The 9,151-nt window shown below is 44.6% G+C and overlaps 1 long non-coding RNA gene across 1 annotated transcript; it reads left to right on the top strand.

Moving 5' to 3' along the window:
• The first annotated feature begins 6,258 nt into the window (after nucleotides 1–6,258).
• On the top strand, nucleotides 6,259–8,006 carry LOC134214800 (uncharacterized). Its single transcript, XR_009979919.1, has 3 exons — nucleotides 6,259–6,869; nucleotides 6,931–6,995; nucleotides 7,067–8,006. It is a non-coding gene; the product is annotated as an uncharacterized LOC134214800 (long non-coding RNA).
• The last annotated feature ends 1,145 nt before the right edge of the window (nucleotides 8,007–9,151 follow it).

Below are 9,151 nucleotides of genomic sequence, written 5' to 3'. Positions count from 1 at the left end.
CCAACAACCGGAGCGAACGCGACAGTCATGAGGAATCCGTGTACAGTTACAACAGTAGGAGTAATCGACCGACGGAGTACCGGCGAGGACCGAGAGAACAACGTCGTGAACGAGAAAGAGGCAGAGATAGAGGACACGGTCGAGTGGAGAAATGGAAGCTCCGGTTCTCGGGAGAGTCGCGAGGGACGTCAGTGGAAGACTTTATTTATAAGGCCACCAAACTTGCGGAACGTGAAGGGGTAGTGGAAGATGTACTACTTCGGGACATCCACATGTTACTGGAAGGGTCTGCCTCTGACTGGTTCTTCACTTACGTTGATGAACTAAATACATGGGAGGACTTCAGGAACGGCATTACCTATCGGTTTGGAAACCCCAACAAGGACCAAGGCATACGATCAAAGATTCAGGAGCGGAAGCAGCAACGAGGGGAGTCGTTTATAGCCTTTGTTTCCGAGATTGAGAAGCTCGACCGTATGTTGTCCAAACCATTGTCTTGAAGACGGAAGTTCGAGGTCATATGGGACAACATGAGGCAGCACTATCGATCAAAAATATCAATCGTACGCGTAAACGATCTACAACACCTCATAGATTTGAACTACCGCATCGACGCTGCCGATCACCAGATACATCAGTCGACAACAGAACCTTACGTTCGGCGACCGATTAACCAAGTGGAAGTAGCACGAGAAGACAGCGAGGATGAAGAACTCCAAGAAACAATGGTGAACCACATCAGAGGGCGGCAACAGAACATCGTACGATCGGGTCATTCAAACAACGGGATAATACCACATGACCAAAGAAACGTCGAAACAGGTTCAGCAAGAATAAGTTGCTGGAACTGTCAGGAAGTAGGACACGGCTGGAGGCAATGTCCAAGACCACGAAACATCTTCTGCTATGGATGTGGAAATATGGGGAGAACAATTAGATCCTGTGAGCGGTGCGCGAGACCGATAGTGCCACAAGAGAGTGGGGCTCAGGGAAACTTGGGAAGGGGTGCAAGTCAGGGGAATTAAGCATCCCTAAATCGACAACCATTCCCCAACAAACGTTTGATCCTCTTCGTCAAATCTACCATATAAAAATTAAGATCGGAAGATGTCCACACATTAAAGTTAATATTTTCGACCATGAAGCAGAGGGATTGCTAGACTCAGGGGCCGGCATAAGTATATTAAATTCAATGGAGTTGATCGAGAAATTCGGGTTGAAGTTGCAGCCTGCGGCCATACGGGTGGCCACGGCAGACGGCTCAAACTATGCTTGTCGTGGATTGGTTAACATGCCGTTCACGTACAAGGGGTAACGAAGGTAATACCTACAATTGTAGTACCGGAAATCTCACGGGACATTATTTTAGGAGCAGATTTCTGGGACGCATTTGGGATCAAGCCGATGATCGATATGGGGAAAGGGCCAGAATATCTGGAAACCGTACCGAACCGGAAAACGAAAGTATGTGCTTTACGATCGAGCCGACCGACCAGGTACTGGAAACGAAGGAAGAAGAAGAAGACGATAGTCTAGATATTCCGGTTTTCGAGGGACCAACTGAGGCGGCTCCAGATCCAGAGTCGGTTGAAACGGAACACGAATTGAGTGCAGACGAAAGGGAGCAGTTGCTGAAGGTGATCAAAGGATTCGAATTGACATCCACCGGAAAATTAGGTAGAACGCATTTGATTGAGCATGAAATTGTGTTGAAAGAAGGAGCAACACCGCGTAATCCGGCTATGTACAAATGCTCACCGTACATGCAGGAAGCGATAAGAAAGGAAGTGGAGAGGTTTAAGTCGCTAGACGCTATCGAGGAATGCTATAGCGAATGGACCAATCCACTAGTACCTGTTCCAAAGAAAAATGGGAAGGTCCGAGTATGCCTAGATTCCAGGAAGATAAACAAATTGACGGTCAAAGATTCTTACCCTATGAGAAACATACAGGACATTTTCGTCGCCTGGGTAAGGCCAAGTACTTCTCCGTCATCGACTTGAAAGATGCGTACTTTCAAATTCCGTTAAACGAAAAAAGTCGCAACTTCACAGCTTTTAGAACATCGGAGGGAGTATATCGCTTTAAGGTTCTACCATTTGGAGTGATCAATGCGCCATTTACGATGTCGCGATTGATGAACAAGGCTCTCGGCTTTGACTTAGAACCGAGAGTGTTCGTATATCTCGACGACATAGTCATAGCCACTGAAACGCTGGAAGAGCACTTGCGTCTTTTGAGAATTGTAGGGGAGAGACTTCGACAAGCTGGTTTGACGATTTCCTTGGAAAAGTCCCGGTTTTGCCGGAAACAGGTAATGTACCTAGGCTATTTGCTAAATGAGCACGGAGTAGCAATAGACAGTAGCAGGATCCAACCGGTGTTGGATTACGCAAGACCAAAGACTCAGGGGACATCCGTAGACTTATGGGCCTCGCTGGGTTCCACCAGCGCCTCGTCAAGGATTATAGCACGCTAACAGCCCCACTACCAGATCTCCTCACGAAAGAAAACAAAAGTTTATTTGGAACAATGAAGCTGAGAGCGCATTTTCGCGAACTAAAATCGATTTTAACATCGGCACCAATATTGGGCAACCCGGACTTCAGCTAAATATTCACGATAGAATCGGATGCGTCTGATAGGGCAATAGGTGCCGCACTGGTACAAGAGCAAAATGGAACTACTAGTGTAAGTAGTAAGCCATAGCAACCGTACTCAGAGACGTTACTCAGCAGTCGAGAAGGAGTGTCTCGGCGTCCTGTCAGCGATTCAACATTTCAGACACTATATTGAAGGTACCAAGTTCCGTGTTGTCACCGACGCAAGAAGCTTGTTGTGGCTGTTCAACATCGGGACAGAATCAGGCAACGCAAAACTTATGCGGTGGGCATTAAGGATTCAGGCCTATGACTTCAACCTTGAGTATCGGAAAGGTAAAAGTAACATTACAGCAGATTGCCTGTCTAGGTCGATCGAGATAGATGTTCTGCAAGTTACGCAAACTGATCCGGATTATGACGATATGCTAGATGACATAAGACTGAACCCAGCGAAATACCAGGACTACCGAGTGATTGACGGAATAATCTTTCGGTATGTTAAAACACCGAACCGAATGAGCGATCCTCGATTTGCGTGGAAACAGCTTCCACCCGCCTCGGACAGAGAGCTCATCGTTAAGCAAATTCACGATAAAGCACATTTTGGGTATGATAAAACACTGGGGGCCATTAAACAACGTTATTATTGGCCAAAAATGAACACTGAAATCAGGCGGATCTGTAGAGAATGTCTAATTTGTCAGACCAGTAAAGCGAGCAACACGAATGCCACACCGCCGATGGGAGCGCAAAAACCGGTGGAGTACCCGTGGCAGTTCGTGACATTAGATTATGTGGGTCCTTTACCGCCATCGGGGAAGAACAGGCACACGTGCCTACTCGTAGCCACGGATGTATTCAGCAAATTTGTACTGGTACAGACATTTCGCGAGGCTAAGGCTAGTTCTTTAGCAGATTTTGTCGAAAATGTAATCTTCCGGCTTTTTGGAGTCCCCGAGGTAGTGCTAACGGATAACGGATCTCAATTCGTATCAAAGCAATTTAAAAAGCTTTTGGAATCGTACCATGTTTCGCATTGGCTCACACCCGCGTACCACCCCCAGGTGAACAACACCGAGCGGGTGAACCGCGTCATTACTACGGCCATCAGAGCAACGCTCAAGAAAGAGCATAAACACTGGGCGGATAATATACAAGAAATAGCAAACGCCATTCGCAACGCGGTTCACGAATCCACAAAGTATAGTCCATACTTCATTGTGTTCGGCAGAAACATGGTGTCGGACGGCCGGGAATACGGCCGGATACGAGATAGCTACGATTCGACAGACGATAACGACGTTACGAAATCCGATCGACGAGAAAAACTGTTCCAAGACATTAAAGCAAATCTGGCATCAGCATACCAACGCCATGCAAAAACGTATAATCTACGATCTAATTCAAATTGTGCAACATATGTGGAAGGTGAGAAGGTACTGAAAAGGACCTTTGATTTGTCTGACAAAGGGAAAGGATTCTGCAAGAAACTTGCACCTAAATACGAGCAGGCTGTAGTACGGAAAAAGCTGGGGACTAGCACTTATGAATTGGAAGACTTACAGGGGAAGCGACTTGGGGTTTACTTTGCTTCGAGTTTGAAGAAGATGCTTCCTCGTCTGATACAATCTTAAAATTACACGGTTTATTAAGCTATGTAGCTCCTAGTGAGTAACCATGAACCTAAAGACGAGTAAACACCTTCGGGGTCAAACATTCTACGGGCAATACTCGACGGACTCGCTCTTGGAATGTGCCAAACGGACCAGAGCTGAGGGAACCGAGATTGTACCTAAAAACATTACCATAAGACAGCAAGCTATGTATCGAAAGTGACCACAATGAACAAAACTGAAAACACCATGAAGGGCAAAACTATCACATCACTCCATAAACCCTAACGCGAGTATCAAGTCAAAATCCTATTGGAGTCTAAACGCGTCCAGCGAATTGTAAATATAAATGTAAATAGTAGTATCTTAGCCAATCGCATTACCCTTAGCTCTTAAATTATCCCTAAGCACTAAGCACTATCTCAAAACTCACGTTTCAATAGCAGTAGTCATGTTTGTCCTTTCGTCAGTCAATGAAATTTTGCGTCGTCGATAGTCAGTCTCACGGCATTGGCCGTGGATGTAGATTTGTAAATAGTTTTGTAAATATCCTAAAATATTAATTATTTATTAGTAAAGGTCGTTTTTCTAGCTAAGTCTGATTGTTGCCGTGGAATGATTATTACGTTAGTTTGTTCATTGCAGTCATGTTCGTCGCATTAAAATCGTCAGTCGCTTTCTCGTTGTTTACATCATTTCCTTCACATTCAAATCCCAATAAGAATCCATCCATCTTCCAATAAGAATATCCTTCCCTCAATCGTCGTTTGTCAAAAATCATCATGTCCCGTTTTCCACTTCCTTCGTAGTTGATAGGGTAGTCTGCGTTCAATAGATCATAATTCGTAATTCCATTCATCATACTCCTGTTCGTGGTAGTCCCCAGCTTGTTTCAAGGTCAAATTACCCTTCTTGCAGTTGTTGGACCCTTCCGATACTCATCGCATACACACCTGCAAAGAAATCAAAACAAAAATACCAACTTACATCCAATGGATTGGAACAACTTTGTGTTTACTCTCCTCATAGATTTCCAGGTAATAACGGCGAGCTTCTCTCCATTTCGCACGACATTTGCCATTTTCTCCACATTTTGCACCGTATCGCGTAACTCGTGTGCGCGATCCACAGTTCGGTTTTGTTGTTGTAGATTTTGACAGTCCCGTTGATGACATAGAGTGTTTGGTAGACAGGTAAAGATGCGAATGTCAGATTCTAGCATGAGCTGGATTCTGTATTGAAAGATTGTATGCAAGGTATGAATGATTGGATGGTATTTGTGTGATTATGTATTTTTCTTGGAGAGCTTTCGCAGTCAGATTGACCTGGCGTTAGAAAGTTCTTTTAAGAAGACTTTGCGTGTCACGTTTTCAGTCAGCGAATATCGCGGATATACTTCCGTGGCAGCGAACTGAAACGTGATACAGTTGTTTGTGACAAGGGAGTCAGTTGCTCGCGTTGCTCGCTACGCGCTGGGCTTGAGTAAACCAACGAACTTGTCGGTATTGTCCATGTAGATGGAAACTTTTGTAGATAGCGTCTTCGATAAATCGGCTTAGTCCTGGTGTATGAAGATGATTTTCTGTTATTAGTGTGTGCTTGCTCAGAGTACTGTCGACTACTCTGGAGTTTAAGCCGGGTATGTGTTGTGATTTTGTTAATTAAATGTGTATGAATGAGGTTATCAACAAGTGTCTGGTCGTTTGAATAATAGTTGTCAGTATAATGTCTGTTTCCCAAATATCGAGCAACTTTTGGCCACCCCTTTCCAAAAAAAAATTTCATTCATTAGCAATCGTCAAAGTAGAAGAGTGTGTAGATTTTCGCTGGAGACCGGAGACAAGTGTCGCTGATGGTCAGTAGCAGACAGGTTCTGTGATGGATCCTGTACTGTAAATAGAGATGGAGCTAGCTTCAGTTAGCAATGAACATATATGACCCCGAAAATCGAAAACTTTTGTTCTAAGATGGTTTGTTTATTTACGAAAATTTGATTGGTCATTGTCATCTCCATTTCAATGCCAATCAAATTTTCGTAATTTTTAGTGGGGAATGATGTAACAAGTACGTTTTCTTATTTAATTTAATCCCATGGAAAATCGATAATAGAATTTCATAAGTTAGAAACTATTGCATGAATGTTCGTTTTGCTTAATAAGATCCCTAAAGTTAGTCTCCACACAATCGCACACCTCACGCCTTCGAAATGGTTGCATCTGGCATACAAGCTAATCAAGTGAGTTCCCATTACCAGTTACACACGCTAAACATGAGACCCAAGCCAACCGCGCGTCATTTCGCTATGCAAATTAGCTTGAATAGAGGGACAACGACCCGCAAATGCGCCATTCAAAATACATTGACCTTCCTTATTCGACTTTGGACTCTACTTCCAAGATCGGAGAGAATTTGACTGGATGTTTGAAAGCCGTCAGAAAGAGATGTCGCGATGCCCGCTAAATCTTTTATGTCCAATTGCGAGAATTAGCGTTCGTGATATTATCTTCGGGTAATATCACGGCAACCGGGGATTATTTTACAGATTCGCAGTTAATCTGAGGCAATTTCCAACTCTAATCGATCACTTCGATTCGATCAGTGGAAGAGGCAAAAGTGGTCCGTATTTGTTTCGCGTCGTGGTGTAATTTAAAATGTTAGTTTGTGACATGGTAGCTTTTGTATGATGTGTTAACTTTCCCCCTTTGTTCCCCTAGTTGATCGTCAATCAGTAATTTGTTCGATCTAAGTTGCGGCAGTGCGTGTTACTAGTTTAGAAAAGGTAAAAGTGCGATATAATTGCAACCTAGTTAGGTCCCCAACCAAAAGTGCGTGTGCGTTTCTTTTAATTAGGTGCGAGGCAGCGAAGCCATTTGCCGTTACACCACCATCCCATTAGAGACCGCTTTTGACCCCACTCGTCGGCGTCGAGGTAATCCCGGGGCACACGTGGCCGGAAGAGGGCCGCGTCACGTTCCTTTTACGCGCCCTAGACAGGCAGGCTCATCCAACCCATCAGCGTCCAACCGACAGCAGCGAGAACTATTGTTCGACGAACGGACGCATGTGCCGCGTTCAAGCGTAAGACCACGCGCCAGGTGAGAGAGTCATCAACGATCGACACGTAAAGCCGTCGACATCGGGCCGGAGTAGTGCGTAAGCAGCTCTGTGTGCTCAGCCGCCGACTCATCACCATCCAACCATCCACGTAAACCCTAGGTAGTGAGTATTTGCATGCATTTTGTACTGTGAACGTCCATGCGCATGAGGCAATAAATTTCAAGTACTTAATTGCCTCCGTTAAATGATTGGTACATGATCAGCGAGTGAATGAACGGGTAACGCACAAACAACACGCACGATACACTGTAGGTTGATGGGGATTAGATAGTATGCGATAGTGTAGCAATATGTTAAAAGGGGAAGAAGAAAGGCCTAGGCAAAGGAATAAACGAGATGTAATAAAGCTCTTTGTTTGACTGTATTAAAGCTTCGTGTTATACTTGATGTGTGTGAATGTAGAAATTATAGCGTACAGCATACTGCTATTCGTCTCGAACTTGATGAAGTAGATTCCCGTAAATGTAGACAAACAGTTAGTCATCTGAGAGGGGTTCCCATGTCTTTTCGCGGACGAATCATCAATTTCAATTTGTAGTCGTGATAACTTTTCATTCTAAAGCGTGATTTATTCGTTTGATTGTGGAGAGCTGGGCCAGTGATGAAAACTTATTGTGAACGGTTAATTGTCTTTGGAGCGGTTCTGGTAGTTGCACGTACGTGATTTAGAGTCTTGCGGCGTCGATACGCTCACGCTAAGTACGACGGTTTTGACACAACCAGTCACTTCCTCCCCGATTTCGGGAAACATTGACCCTATCCTCTGGATAGTCTCAGGCCGGGCAAACCTTAAACTGGTGGGTGGTCTCCTTCACGGAGTGGCGCTTAAGCCATCCATATAACCGGGGAACGTGACGGGTTGGCGGGTTATACTATTAGGCCAAATGTCTTATTCGGCCAAATGTCCTATTCGGCCAAATGTCCTATTCAGCCAAATTACTCCTTTGGCCAAACGACCTTTTCGGCCAAATGACCCTTTCGGCCAAATGACCCTTTCAGCCTATAGACCCGTTTGGCCAAATGACCTTTTCGGCTAAACGACCCTTTCGGCCAAACAACCTTTTCGACCAAATGACCCTTTCGGCCAAGCGACCCTTTCGGCCAAATGACCCTTCCAGCCAAACGACCCTTTCGGCCAAATGACTTTCGGCCTAATGGTATGTTCGGCAAAATGGTATATTCGGCCAAATGACATTGGCAAAAAGATGCAGACTATCGAATTTTAGGAGTGTTTGAGCAAAAAATAGTGAATGGGGCAGACGAACGAATGAATCACGATTGTACCAAATTTATAAAACTGCAGACAAAGGCAAGCTGATAAAATATGGCAGATTACAGTGGGCTGAACATGTACTGTGTATGCTGGAAGAGAGACCAGCAAAAACCCTTCCGAGAGCCTGGAAGAGGACATTGGCTCCGGGGTAGACCCCGCACTCGGTGGCTGTGTGCAATCGAGGAAGGTGCTCGTGCAGCCGGTGTGCAGGGAGACTGTCCACTGGCGGCCCAAGAACGAGAAACCTGGAATAGGAAATTAAATCCGGTTTTCCTCCGGACAACAAAAATGTTGACCGATTGCCTTCTTAAACTTTTTCCGACATTACTTCGGGAAATCCTTTGGAATACTCTTTTAGGAATTCCATCGGAAATTAGATCATTGTTAAATAAATTTCCGAATGAATTCCTGCAGGATTAGCTCTACGAAAGCAATATCCCAACGAGAACGTGAATGGTTTTTAGAAAGAATACCTATACAAATTTCTGTAGGAATTCTCATAGAATTTTACGAAGGAATTCCTTATGAACTTTCTCAAGAAATGT

The sequence above is a fragment of the Armigeres subalbatus genome, chromosome 1 (genome assembly GCF_024139115.2).
Source record: "Armigeres subalbatus isolate Guangzhou_Male chromosome 1, GZ_Asu_2, whole genome shotgun sequence".
NCBI lineage: Eukaryota > Metazoa > Arthropoda > Insecta > Diptera > Culicidae > Armigeres > Armigeres subalbatus.
This window is presented reverse-complemented; position numbering and strand designations above follow the sequence as displayed.